The sequence below is a fragment of the Theropithecus gelada genome, chromosome X (genome assembly GCF_003255815.1).
Source record: "Theropithecus gelada isolate Dixy chromosome X, Tgel_1.0, whole genome shotgun sequence".
Taxonomy (NCBI): domain Eukaryota; kingdom Metazoa; phylum Chordata; class Mammalia; order Primates; family Cercopithecidae; genus Theropithecus; species Theropithecus gelada.
The window spans coordinates 12,790,791-12,805,140 of NC_037689.1; the positions used below are offsets into that span (position 1 = coordinate 12,790,791).

General features: G+C 42.7%; 1 pseudogene; it reads left to right on the plus strand.

Moving 5' to 3' along the window:
- The first annotated feature begins 3,446 nt into the window (after positions 1-3,446).
- Positions 3,447-5,072, plus strand: LOC112616338 (annotated as a pseudogene).
- The last annotated feature ends 9,278 nt before the right edge of the window (positions 5,073-14,350 follow it).

Consider the following 14,350-nt stretch of genomic DNA (forward strand, 5'->3'; position numbering starts at 1 on the left):
ATTTATGGTGAATGAATTTTTGACAAAGGTGCCAAGACAATTCAATGGAGAAAGGATAGTCTTTTCAATGATAGTTGCTGGGACAATTGGATGTCCACATGCAAAAGGATGAATTTGCATTCTTACCTCACACTATACATAAAAATTCACTTGAAATGCATCAAAGGCCTAAATTTTAGTGCTAAAACTTTTAGAGAAAAATGTAAGAGAAAACTTCGGTGTGATGGTTAATTTTAGGTGTCAACTTGACTAGATGAAGGAATACCTAGAAAACTGGTAAAATATTATTTCTGAGTGTATCCGTGAGGGTGTTTCCAGAGGAGGTTGGTGTGTAATCAGTGGACTGAGTGGGGGAAGATCACCCTCAATGTGGATGGGCACCATCCAGTTGGCTGGGGGCCCAGATAGAACAAAAAGGCAGAGGAAAGGTGAATTTGTGTTCTCTCTCTCTCTGTCCTGGAGCTGGGACACCTTTCTTCTTCTGCCCTTGGACATCAGAACTCCAGATTCTCCAGCCTTCAGATTTTGGGACTTGCACCAGCAACCTCCTAGGTTCTCAGGACTTTGACATTGGACCGAGAGTTACACCATTCGATTATCTGGTTCTGTGGCCTTCAGACTTGGACTGAGCCGTGTTACCAGCCTCTCTGGTTCTTTAGCTTGCAGGTAGCCTATCATGGGATTTCTAAGGCTCTATAACCACATGAGCAAATTCTCCTAATAAATCCCCTCTTATCTATCTATCTGTTTATCTGTCATTTATCTACCTATCTATCATGTATCTATCCTATTGGCTCTGTCTCTCTGGAGAACCCCAACGAATACAGATTTTGGTATTCAGAAATAGGGCTGTTGCTATAACATATACCTGAAAATCTGGAAGCTACTTTGAAACTGGGTGATGGGTAGAGGTTGGAAGAACTTGGAGGAGTATCCTAGCAAAAGCCTATATTGCCATGAATAAAGTGTTTAGAGCGATTCTGGTGAGGGCTCAGAAGAAGACAGCAGTCGGGAAAGTCCGAAACTTCTGAAAGATCACTAAGTAGTCATGATCAGAATGTTGGTAGAAATATGAATGGTAAAGGTAATTCTGGTGAGATGTCAGATGGAAATGGGAAACAAGATATGATAAACTGCAATAAAGTCCTTCTTTGTCATAAAATGGCAAATAACTTGGCTGAATTTTACCCATGTCTGAAGGTTTTGTGGAAAGCAGAACTTAAAAACAATGAACTAGGATATGACAGAAGAACATCTAAGTAGCAAAGCATTCAGGGTGTTGTCTGACTTCTTCTAATTGTATATAGTTAAATGCAAGAAGAGACAAATGATTTAAACATGGAATTTTTAATGAAAAGGGAAGAGGAACATAAGGATTTGGAAAACCCTGGCTAAGTAAAGAATCAAAGGCATGTTTAGGAGAGAAAACCAGAAGTGTGGCCAAAGGACCGTTTGATAAGGAGATTAATACAGATAAACAGAAGCCAGATGCTATTCATTAAGACAATGGAGAATTAACCTAAAGTCATTATGGTGATCTTTGAGGCTGCCCCTTCCATCACAGTCTCAGAGCACAGGGACCTTGAGGGCAAGGTTTCTAGAAAAAGGACTGTGGGATCTCACCATTTGCTGCCCTTTGCTACCTCAAGTATCTGCTTCCTGCATTCCAGTGCAGCACTCTTTGGCTGTCCCAGCTATGGCTTAAGCAAGCCCAGGTGCAATTCAACCTGCTATTCTGAAAGATTAAAACATTAAGCCTTGGTTACATCCAGGTGGTGCTAATTGTGCAGCCCCAGAGAATGCAAGAAATGTGGGGCCATGGCTTCCTTTACCTAGATTTCAAAGGATGTCATGGACAGCTTGGGGGCCCAGGTAGTTTAAATTCCATGTTTAAACTCTGTCATAGGGGCAGAGCTACCACAGAGAGCTTCCACTAGTGTTACGGCCTTTCTGCTCCTTAGCTCAGCTAAGTCTGAGTTCTTGTCTCACAAGCAGGAAGAATTAGGCACGCGAATGCCCGAGAGTGAGTGGAGTAGAATTTATTAAGCAAAAGGAAAACTCTCAGCAGAGAGGGGATGTCGGAGGGTGGAGGTTTCCCTATCTGAAGGCGGGAAAAGTCCCCCATGTGGCTGGATCCAGGACCTTTTATGGACTCAGAATGGGGAGGGCATGTTGATTGGTTTGTGAGTATGCAAAAAAGGTTAAAGTGAAGACACCATTCAAAGGTGGGCATGACTGTAGAAAACCAGTTAGGAAAGGGTAGGTATAGGTAAAATAGGTAAAGGGAGGGGATCGATCAGAGGAAAGTGTGCCAAACAGGAAGACAAGTTATCAGTCCAGTCTGAGGATTTAACTTGTAGCTTGGCTTTCAGGCTTTAAACTGTCTTTGGCTTGGAGTTGGGGTTTCACTGGCTACCCACCCCATCTGCCTAGGCATTTGGCTGCCTCCTCTTGCTATCACTAGGACAATGCCAGTGGAACTGTGGGCTCAGGGCCGCTGCAGAGACCCCAGAAATGTAGACTCACCAATATGCAGTCCTAGCCTGGGAAAGCTGCATGCACAAGTCTTCAACCCATGAAAACTGCTGCATGGGCTGAGTCCAGCAAAGTCATGGGGGAGTGGCTGCCTGAGGTCTTGGAAGCACATAGCCCACTCTAGTATGCCCAAAAGGTGGGACATAGAGTCAAGGAAGATTGTTCTGGAGCCTTACGATTTGATGTTGTTCACTCTGTTGGGTTCTGAACATATTGGGGATCAGTTACCCCTTCCTTCTTGTCTGTTACTTCCTTTTAGACTGGGAATGTCTATCCTATGCCTGTCCCGCCACTGTATTTTGGAAGTAGATAACCTGATTTCACAAGCTTATGGCTGGAGGGAATTTGTCTCAGAATAAATCGTGCCTTGAGTCTCACCCATATATGATTGAAATGAGATTCTAGATTTTGGACTTATGTGTTGGTGCTAAAATAGTTAAGATTTCGGGGTCTATTGGGATGGAATGAAGGTGTTTTGCATATGAGAAGAATGTGAGTTTTGGGGGGTAATGGGTGGAACACTATGGTTTGAATGTTTGTCCCCTCCAAAGCTCATGTTGAAATTTAATTGCCATTGTAATGGAACTGGGAAATGGGACCTTTCAAAGGGGATTAGGTTGTGGGGGCTCTGCCCTCATGGGTGGGTTTAATGTCTTTAAAATGAGACTTTCTGGAGTGGGTTCTCTCTTTTTTTCCTGCTCTTGTGCCACATGAATAACAGTGTTCCTCCCCTCTGGAGGATACAACATTTAAGGTGTTATCTTGGAAGCAGAGGCTGGGCCCTGGCCAGACGCCAAACTTTCTGGTGCCTTGATCTTGGACTTTCCAGCCTCCAAAACTGTAAGACATAAATTTCTGTTCTTCATAAATTACACAGGTTGGCTGTGCCTGGGACCACAGACACGGGCAAACTTCCGAGCTACCAGCCCAACAGGGGCATAAAATGTCCCCGAGATGACAAAGAAGAGGAGCAGAAGATGCATCGGAAGCAAATTAGTACTCAAGATTGGGAAGAGGAAATGATTATGGTGGAAGAAGCAGAGGATGACAAAAAATGGCTGCTTCAGATTATTGACACAGAGGGTGAGGAGGAAGAAAAAGAGGAGGAGCTGTTGGATGAAAGCTCAGTGAAGAAAATGATGCTCACATTTGAATAGTGAGCATATAAAAACTAAGAATTGCAGATTAAGTTTCCAGACAATCCAGAGAAGTTCATGGAATCCCAACTGGACCTACATGACATCATTCAGAAGATGCACGTGGTGGCCACCATGCCAGACCTGTATCACCTTCTGCTGGAGCTGAATGCTGTGCAGTCACTTCTTGGGTTGCTTGGACACAATAATACAGACGTGTCCATAGCTGGGGTTGATTTGAGTCAGGAATTAACAGATATATAGACATCTTCTATGAGAGTGAAGAGGGAGCAGAAGTACTCATTGATGCTCTGGTGGATGGGTAGGTGACAGCACTGCTGGTGCAGAACGTGGAGCGCCTGGATGAGTCTGTGAAGGAGGAGGCCAATAGTGTCCATAACACTCTTGTTATTGTGGGAAACATGGCTGAGTTCTAGCTGGAGATGTGTACGAGGGGTGCCCAGCAGGGTCTTCCTCAGTGGCTGTTGAAGAGACTGAAGGCAAAGAAGCCTTTTGATGCCAACAAACTATTGCAGTGAAATGCAGGCCATATTGCTCCAGGACAACGATGAAAACAGGTAATTGCTTGGGGAGCTGGATGGAATTGATGCACTTCTTCAGCAGTTATCTGTGTTTAAAAGACACAATCCCAGCACAGCAAAAGAGCAGGAGATGATGGAGAATCCGTTTGATTCACTCTGCTTCTAACTAATGCTCAGTTCCAATCGTGAGCACTTCCTGAAGGGCGAGGGTCTTCAGTTGATGAATCTCATGCCCAGGAAAAAGAAGATCTCATGGAGCAGGGTCCTGAAAGTGCTGATTGCATCCAAGGGCGTCTACAACTGCGGTAAATTTGTTGACATTCTTGGCTTATGAACCATCTTTCCCCTCTTTATGGAATTTCCCAGAAAGATCAAGAAAGTGGGTACCACTGACAGGGAACACAAAGAGCATGTCTGTTCCATTCTGGCTTTCCTTTTGTGGAACCTGAGAGGGCATCAGCGAACCTGGCTTCTGAATAAATTCACTGAAAATGACAGTGAGTAGGCTGACAGACTAATGGAGTTGCATTTTCAATATCTGGGTGCAATGCAGGTGGCAGACAAGAGGAAGGAAGGGGAAAAACATGACATGGTCCAGTGTGGAGAGATCATAGACAGTGACATGGGGGATGAGTTCTACCTCCAGTGCTTGGATGCAGGGCTCTTTGTTCTCCAGTGCATCTGCTGCATTATGGCCAAGATCTGCAATGCCAATGTTCCCCAGATTTGCCCGAGGGTTCACCAGATCCTAAACATGTGAAGACGTTCCATCAAAATTGTCAGGCGTATCATCAAGGGGTATGCAGAGTTCTGGGAGAAGGAGCAAAAGCACATCCTGGGCTTGCTTGAAAACTTCTAGAGGCCTCTTGACCCTGTGCATAATGGACTCTCTCTTGGCTTCCCTTCCAGAGACAGTTTCTAGACAGCTGTGTGTGGCTTTTGGACAAATTAAAGCTAGTTTTGGTTAAAAAATAAATAGAATAAAATAAAGTACATGGTATTCTGTTATAGCATCACAAAATGAACTAAGACGCTTGGTTACCTTGGGTTAGACAAAAATCTCTTAGATATACACAAAACGTGAAAGAACAAATTGATAAATTGGATTTCATCAAAATAATAAAACTTTTGTGCTTTAAATGACACTATTAAGAAAATGAAAAGGGCAGGGCGCAGTGGCTCACGCTTGTAATCCCACCACTTTGGGAGGCTGAGGCAGGTGGATCAACTGAGGTCAGGAGTTCCAGAGCAGCCTGACCAACATAGTGAAACCCTGTCTCTACTAAAAATATAAAAATTAACCGGGCATGGTAGCATGCACCTATAATCCCGGCTACTCAGGAGGCTAAGGCACAAGAATCACTTGAACCTGGGAGGTGGAGGTTGCGGTGAGCCGAGATAGTGCCATTGCACTCCAGCCTGGGCAACAAGAGCAAAACTCCATCTCAAAAAAATAAAGAAAGAAAAAAGAAAAAAAGAAAATGAAAAAATATTTCAAATCATATTTCTGGTAAAGGACTTGTATCCAGCCAGAATGTACAAAGAGCTCCTACAACTAAATAATAATAAGACAAGCAACTCAATTAAAAAATGGGCAATGGGCCAAAGTTTTGAATGCACATTTGACTAAAGAAGATCTACAAATCTTCTTTGTAGATCTAGAAGATTATCTAGAAGATAATGTAGAACACATGAAAAGGTATTCTACATTATTAATCTTTAGGGAAATGCAAATTAAAACCATAATGAACCACCATTTCATACTCATAGAATGATGGTGAGGATGTGGAAAAACTAGAGCGTTCATACATTGCTGGTGGGAATGTAAAACGGGACAGCCAATTTGGAAAAACAGTTTGGCAGTTTCTTAAAGTTACCATAAAATCCAGCAATTTTCTAAATATCTAGAGAGAAATGAAAACATATTATAACATGCAAAAATGTGTACACCAATGTCCATGGGAACATAATTTGTAATAGCCAAAAAATGGAAATAATACAAATGTCCATCAACTGATAAATGGATTAAAAAATGTGTGGGCCAGGCACCAGTGGTTCACACCTGTAATCCCAGCATTTTGGGAGGCCGAGGCAGGTGGATAGCTTGAGCCCAGGAGTTCAAAGCTAGCCTGGGCAACATGGCAAAATCCCATCTCTACAAAAAATACAAAAATTAGCTGGGTGGGGTGGTGCGCATCTGTAGTCCCGGCCACGTGCGAGGTTGAAGTGGGAGGATCACTTGAGCCCAGGGTGTCCAGGCTGCAGTGAGCCCTGGTTGCACCACTGCACTCCTGCCTGGGCAATGGAGTAAGACTCAGTTTCAATAAATAAATAAATAAATAAATAAATAAATAAATAAATAAAGGACGGAGTACTGATACATGCTGTAACATGGATGAACCTCAAAAACATTACACTAAGGGAAATAAGCCAGATGCAAAAGACCACATGTTATATGATTCCATGTATATGACATAATCAGAATAGAGAAATCTATATGATCAGAAAGCAATTTAACGGATGCCTGGTGTTGAGGGTAGAGGGTGGGGATTGCAAACAGCATGCACAGTCTTTTTGGAGTGATGGAAATATTCTTCTTTTTTTTTTTTTTTTTTGAGATGGAGTTTCGTTCTTGTTGCCCGGGCTGGAGTGCAATGGCACGATCTCAGCTCACTGCAACCTCTGCCTCCCAGGTTCAAGCGATTCTCCTGTCTCAACCTCCCAAGTAGCTGGGATTACAGGCATGTGCCAGCACGCTGAGCTAATTTTGTATTTTTAATGGAGACGAGGTTTCTCCATGTTGGTCAGGGTGGTCTCGAACTCCTGACCTTGGGTGATCCACCTGCTTCGGCCTCCCAAAGTGCTGGGATTACAGGCGTGAGCCACTGTGCCTGGCCAGAAATATTCTTAAACTGGATTGAGTTGGTAATTTCTCAACTCTATAAATTCACTAAAAATCATTAAATTGTATACTTGAGCCGGGCGCGGTGGCTCAAGCCTGTAATCCCAGCACTTTGGGAGGCCGAGACGGGCGGATCACGAGGTCAGGAGATCGAGACCATCCTGGCTAACACGGTGAAACCCCCGTCTCTACTAAAAAATACAAAAAACTAGCTGGGCGAGGTGGCGGGCGCCTGTAGTCCCAGCTACACGGGAGGCTGAGGCAGGAGAATGGTGTAAACCCGGGAGGCGGAGCTTGCAGTGAGCTGAGATCTGGCCACTGCACTCCAGCCTGGGCGACAGAGCAAGACTCCGTCTCAAAAAAAAAAAAAAAAAAAAAAAAAAAAATTGTATACTTGAAATAGGTGAATTTTGTGGCATATGAATAGGTCTGTTTTTTAAAAAAAGTCAAAGCAGGCATGATGCTTACTCACAAGCTGCAAAGTGCCTGGCATTTAACAGAGGAGACAGACACATCTGCAAATAAATGTCATGTTTTGAGTTAATTTTATTTAAAGACATATATTCAATATGCTATGGGTTTTTTTGTTTTTTTTTTTTTTTGCTCATTATGTTTCATTCCTAATCTCAAAATCCATAATTCTTGGAAAAGACTGTGTTCTGAACTCTCCTGTCATTATTAAGTATATATATATATAATGTAAGAGAAGGCAAAATTAGAAAGACTAGATGCAATTCTTGCTTTTGAATAGTTTATATGCAGATATGTAAATAATAAAGCCTTCCTGGTCCTTCTCTCTCTTTCTCTCTTTCTACTTCTGTCCCCCACTTTTTTTCTCCTCCAAGTGGAAGATGCTGAAATCATTGGCTTGACAACGTTTTCTGAGTGGAGTCTGGGAAGGTTTTGCAGAAAACATTAATTTCTGGGTAGAAATTTCTTAGAGTAGAAGAAATTGGTGCTGTGAAGAGAATAAAGCAAATGTTCCAGAAAAGGCAAATAAATATGGGGAAAGAATTTGAGTAGTTGTTAGCCTATGTGTAGAGAAGAACTAATGTATTTGCTTGGCTAAGATTATTACATGACAGATTTTTAAGGAGTATGTGTAGGGTGGAGAGGATAGTTGAAGAAGACCTGAAAATTACCAATTTGAAATTTGGTTGAAATTCTTCACAACTCTCACAGCGCATGGATAAGACTTTAGTTGAAATAGCTTCCAGAATTGGTTTACCGAATTCCTGGAAATGAACTGTTTTAAAAGTTTGTACATTTCAGAAACTCATGGAGTTCAGAATGCCAAGACAAAGGCGTTCAATTGAACAAGGATAAACCAGAGTTTACCACTGGGATTTCCTAGGCTGTTCTGGAGAAATTTTTAAATGTTTCAATTTTTATCATAGAATTTCCCTAGCGACATGGAAAAGGAGAAAACCCTTACACAAGACTGTAGTCTTTTCCACTCAAAACAATTTTACACTTGCACTTGGTGAATGAAATGCACTTTCTTGCGACTGCTGAAAGCAAAAGACGACTGTGGCCACATGGGGGCAGCAGACACCGGGGTTTCCAAGCTTGATCGCCAGAAATTTGTGCTAAAAGGAGAAAGATCTTCCACGTTTATTCTCTGGTCTAAATGTCTCTTCCATACTGCCGAACTGTGGGAAATTAATATATTTAAAACACTAACAAAGAAATCTCACGTGCTAATCAGAAGTTGGCAAGGGCTTGCTTTTTTTGTGTTTCTAATGGCTAGTTTCTCACAGGTCATTTCTTGGCTATCAGGATATCCTCTGACAATCATAGTGCCTGGCATCTAATGATAGCTTAGTAAACGTTGGTTATCCTTAGTGTTTTTTGGAAGGTAACTGCTCCAACTCACCAAAACACATTCTCTAAGATCGCAGACCACGGTATCCAGAGAAGGCTGCATCTCTTTAGCTAAGAGTGTTCACATTGTCTAGCAGTCCTACACATTTTCTGCAGTCATGAATTTAGAGAGAAGCACCTTGTCAAATCAGTGATTCTGAGAAAAGCATATCCGACACAGTCACTTTCTCTTTACCTGTGTGGTGCTGGAGCAGAAACTGCAATTGGAATTTTGAGGATGGAAGGTGAGCACAGGCTGGGCAAGATGGGATCCCGGGTGTACCACTCCATCCCTCCTGCCTCTTCCCCTAACAGCCAAAGAATCAGGGCCTCATGGATGAGGCGAGGCACTTAGGCTGGCACCACCAGCTGCCTGGCTCTTTAAGCCTCTTGCTGACGCCCCCTGCCTATTCATTTCAATATTTGTTGAATGCCCACTCTTTCTTTTTTTTTTTTTTTTGTTGAGATGGAGTCTCGCTCTGTCGCCCAGGCTGGAGAACTGTGGCTGGATCTCAGCTCACTGCAAGCTCCGCCTCCCGGGTTCACGCCATTCTCCTGCCTCAGCCTCCGGAGTAGCTCGGACTACAGGCGCCCGCCACCTCGCCCGGCTAGTTTTTTGTATTTTTTTAGTAGAGACGGGGTTTCACTGTGTTCGCCAGGATGGTCTCGATCTCCTGACCTCGTGATCCGCCCGTCTCGGCCTCCCAAAGTGCTGGGATTACAGGCTTGAGCCACCGCGCCCGGCCGCCGAATGCCCACTCTTTCTTAAGCGATCCTTATACATCGTCTCATTTACCATTTCTCTATGTAGAAAAGCTATTTCATGCCTATGTTTGCAGATGCTGGTCCTTCTGCCTGGAATACCCTTTCCTTCTTCTCAGTCTAATTCCTATGTGTCTTTCCAATCCAGCGCATGGCATGCCCTGTTCTGGAAACCCCACAACAGTTTAGATATAGCCAAAATGGGCTCTTGTAAGCACATGGTCTTACCCTCAGCACAGTGTTAGGATCACGGGCTTGGTCATCTTCCTCTCCCATGAGACCACAAGCTCCCTGTGCTCAGAGCCCTGCCTCATTTGGCCTTGAATCCCCAGAGGCCAGCACAGTTTCTGGCACATTGGAGCCGCTCCAGAAAAGTTTATGGAGTGAGCAAATGAGTCAATCCATTTATCCCTGAATGAGATGTTTCCTTTCCCTTCCTTTCCCCAGTTAAAATGCTTTTTTTTTTTTTTTTAATCTCTCTTAGGAAATTATTTTAAAAATAAGCAGTCAGCTTCTACCTCCTACACAAGGAACATCAGAGAATACCAATGAACCATCATTTACAAGTGGGACTTGCTGAAGAAGGAAGTGTGTAGTATGAACCTCTGTCGATATCCCAGGCGCTGTGGAGTCCTATGGGGATATGGACCAAGCTCCATGCGTGCGGCTCTGAGAGATGCCTTCACATCAGCAGCAGCTGTTAGTGGCATTAAGATGTGAATGGCTTCCAGAAGCCTCTCAGTGTTCTAAGGATACTATTCGTCAATTCTCACAGAATCCTTCAATGATAAGCAAGAGAAAAGGAGAATTTTTTTCCTGCCTTCTTCTTTCTCCTGTCTGTCTTTCTTCTTACAGTTGGAGAGTTAGAATTCGGAGAAAGATTAAGCAGATCGCCTAGCGTCACTTAAAAGAGAACAGTCAAGCCAGAACTCAGTCTGGTGCTCATTCCACAAAGCTGTGCTTCCTGTAACTTAAACAGGTCTGTGTTTTAATGAATTCATGGCATATGGGCCATAATAATCAAAGCGCCTGGCATTTCCTGGAATTTATGATCTGGTGGGGAATAGGTCATTTTCTACTTTGGAATGAATTTTCACATGCCTAGCTTTGGCGTTGTGAAAGCTGACAGAAGTGAACATAGTTTCTGGAATAAGTAATGCTTTTATTGGTTTGTTTGTTTGTTTGGCCTGCTATCTGTATCCATATCTTCTTTTCGTCCTCTCAAACCTCATCCTTACCCATGAACTATTGTCCCAACTTCTCTAGCATTTTAAGAGTCAGTGGCAAGATAGTGTTTTGTTTTGTTTTGTTTTGTTTTTTTACAGAGTCTCGCTCTGTCGCCAGGCTGGAGTGCAGTGGTGCGATCTTGGCTCACTGCAACCTCCGCCTCCCTGGTTCAAACGATTCTCCTGCCTCAGCCTCCTGAGTAGCTGGGACTACAGGCGCATGCCACCACGCCCAGCTAATTTTTGTATTTTTTAAGTAGAGACATGGTTTCACCATGTTGGCCAAGATGGTCTCAATCTCCTGACCTTGTGATCCCCCCACCCCGGCCTTCTAAAGTGCTGAGAATACAGGTGTGAGTCACCGCCCAGCCAAGAGGCAGTGGCAAGATAGTGTTCTCAAAGTCTGCGTTGTGGGAGGAGAAAAGTATTTTGATTGCTGTCTTCTCTGTGAAATTCCAGTGACGTTCATAGCCCTTCATTGTCCATCATCCCTGGTGACCTACAGTTGTTGCAAAAAACAGTTGTCTTTATAGGCAAAGAACTCTCCTCCTGATCTGGATTTGTGTTTCTGATTTCTAAAAAACCTTGTTGATCCAGGTAGCAGTGAAAGTCTGTGAATTCAGAAATGGCCTGACCAATGTACTTTTTTTTTTTTTTTTTTTTTTTTGAGACAGGCTGGAGTTCAGTGGTGCGTTCTCCGCTAACTGCAACCTCTACCTCCCAGGTTCAAATGATTCTCCTGCCTCAGCCTCACCAGTAGCTGGGATTACAGGTGTGCACCACCATGCCCAGCTAATTTTTGTATTTTTAGTAGAGACGGGGTTTCATCATGTTGGCCAGGCTGGTCTCAAACTCCTGACCTCAAGTGATCCACCTGCCTTGGCCTCCCACAGTGCTGGGATTACTGGCGTGAGCCCCAGGGCCCGGCCCAATGTGCTCTGTTTTTGACAGAGTCTTCCAGAATTGCATTGAGTGTGACAGCAGTAGCTGCTTTCCCAAATTTCTATTTGGTCCCACTTGCTGAGAAAGCTGCCACTGAGTATTTGTTGTGAGCATTTAAATCTCACTAAAGGTTATACCAATTAATGCCAATGAGCTTAAGTAAATGTCTATGCCACTGATATTGATGTTTGTGCTGTGTTTCTAAAATGAATTGAAGTTTCCCCAAAGCCTGACCTTCTCTTCTCCAGCAAATCCTTGGTTGCAGTGGATGGCAGTAATTTTTTTAAGGACATTAAATTAAGTTTCTCAGCAGTGCCTTTTAAAGGAAAGTTTTCCATGCTTTTTTTTTTTTCTAATATCTTATATGTTCAGTTCTTACTGGCTTACAAGAACTCTTTAAAAAATGGAGTCCCTGAATACTTCTGTGAAATGCATTCTTTTCTGAGACAGACTGTCATGGGAGCTATTTAGAGCCTACATCATTTAGTTTGAGAGCTGAATGATGCACTTTTCCAAGCATATTCTTAACTCAAACAACAAAAGACTTCAAATTTGCCGAGTATTTCCAGACCCAGGGAATGTCAGGGAACCATAGATTGTCAGGGTCTTCTATTGCCCTAGCAGCTCCCTAGAAGCAACACTAGAATTTCTAAAAGGGAACCTCAGCATGCTAAAGCCATTGGCATGACCCTGGGTTCACTGGCATCCAGGAAGCTCCTTTTCTCTGTGTTGAAGTTCCCCTGTAATACACCCAGGTTAAAATATTTGGAATGCCTAACCATATATAATGAGGAAACCTCTAAGTTTCAAAGATCCCAGTTCAAATCTAAACACTTGGAAAGCTCGGAAATAAGTTTCCTGGGTTTGGAATTCATTGCAGATGTGCAAGACTCAGGGTCCGTAGGGGGCACACGAAAAGACTCAGTGTCTCTGTCACTGAGACAGAGGCTGGGGGAGAAAAGAGACACACTTTCCCAGAAACTTAGTTGGGGCAGGTGCACAGTATCTATGCTGGATCTCATGAGCAAGCATGGGACAAGACTGTTCCCATGGTAATTCCCCAAGGTTAACCAGCTGTGACAGGGGAAAGTGATAGCCGCATGATTCATAAATGTGTATAACTGAACTGTCCCAGGCTAGGTTCATGGGTCAAATAGGAGACCAGTGTCTGAGGTCAGGTTTCAGGCTGCTGCATGTGCTGGCCTCTAAGCAGAAGGAAAGGGAAACAGTAAATGTCACCTTGAATGATACCCCCCATGCTTGATTCGACACCAGTTAGGAAGGGAATTGGTAGGGGCCTACGATGAAAAACTGTTTGGTTTCTTTCCCTTTCTCTCTGCTGTCACATGAGACTAGACCAGGAGAAAACAAAAAGCTCATAATTTTATTTGGTCTTCATTGAGTGTAGGCTGGTATCATTTCATTTGTTTGGATCTTACAGGGGTTCTCAGATTCACCACCTATTTACTGGGTTTATAAGCTGATTATTTTAAAATTTGAATGATGGATGGGAACATTCCACGGTTTATTGTGGGAGGGAGAATATAGCCAAAGAAACAATGACCTATGGTGTAAGACCATAGGCATGTCAAAATCAGAATCTGTACCAATTCAAGTAACTTCCTCCTGAATCTCAGATTACCTTGGGAAAGTGTATGATTTTTTTGTACTAGCATTTCAAAACATTTAAGCTTCCGTAATGACGGCTTGATTTAATTCCAAACGCATTACCTCCTACAGATACAACATGAGAGCAGAAATCGACTTTGTAAATAGCGTGGATCAAATGAGGCCCAGTGACTTGCACAATCCACTAAGTGGCAAAACCAAGACTAGAATATCAGAATGTACAGCTTTGTCTTTTGAGCAAGATTGCCTTTGTTTTTACCAAACGAATTTTGAGGCCATGCGTTTGTTGAATGAATTCTACTTTAGATTCATTCAGTACAATATTTTGCTCCTTTTCTTACAAAAACTAGTACAACAAAGAAGTGTTGAAATTCCATTTGCCACTCGGTTATGAAGTGATACATGTTATATCACATGAAGCACATACAAAATTAAATAAGTCACTTTTGTGTGCTTTTACAGTGTTAGGTTTATAAATCTTATCTTAGTGGAATAGACTTGTTTATAAATGTTCTTGAAATTTCATTGTGTAAATCTAGTTTTATTATAAGAAACTACCATTCAAGCCAGTAGCCAAAAATCTTGCTTTCCTATACCTATAAGCATAGGCTTAGAATAAACTGAAACCAGATTGAGGCGGGCTTATCAACTGAATTTCAAGAGGCATTGCAGGTGAAATTTTAATGTTTTTATTTTAACAAGCAGTTAAGTTAGTGAATTCCTTACTCTTAAACAGATTCTGTTAAGAAGGACATATTACTTGAGATTGTTTAATCCAGCAAAAGTTTTACCCTATATTTTTAGCTAGTCCCA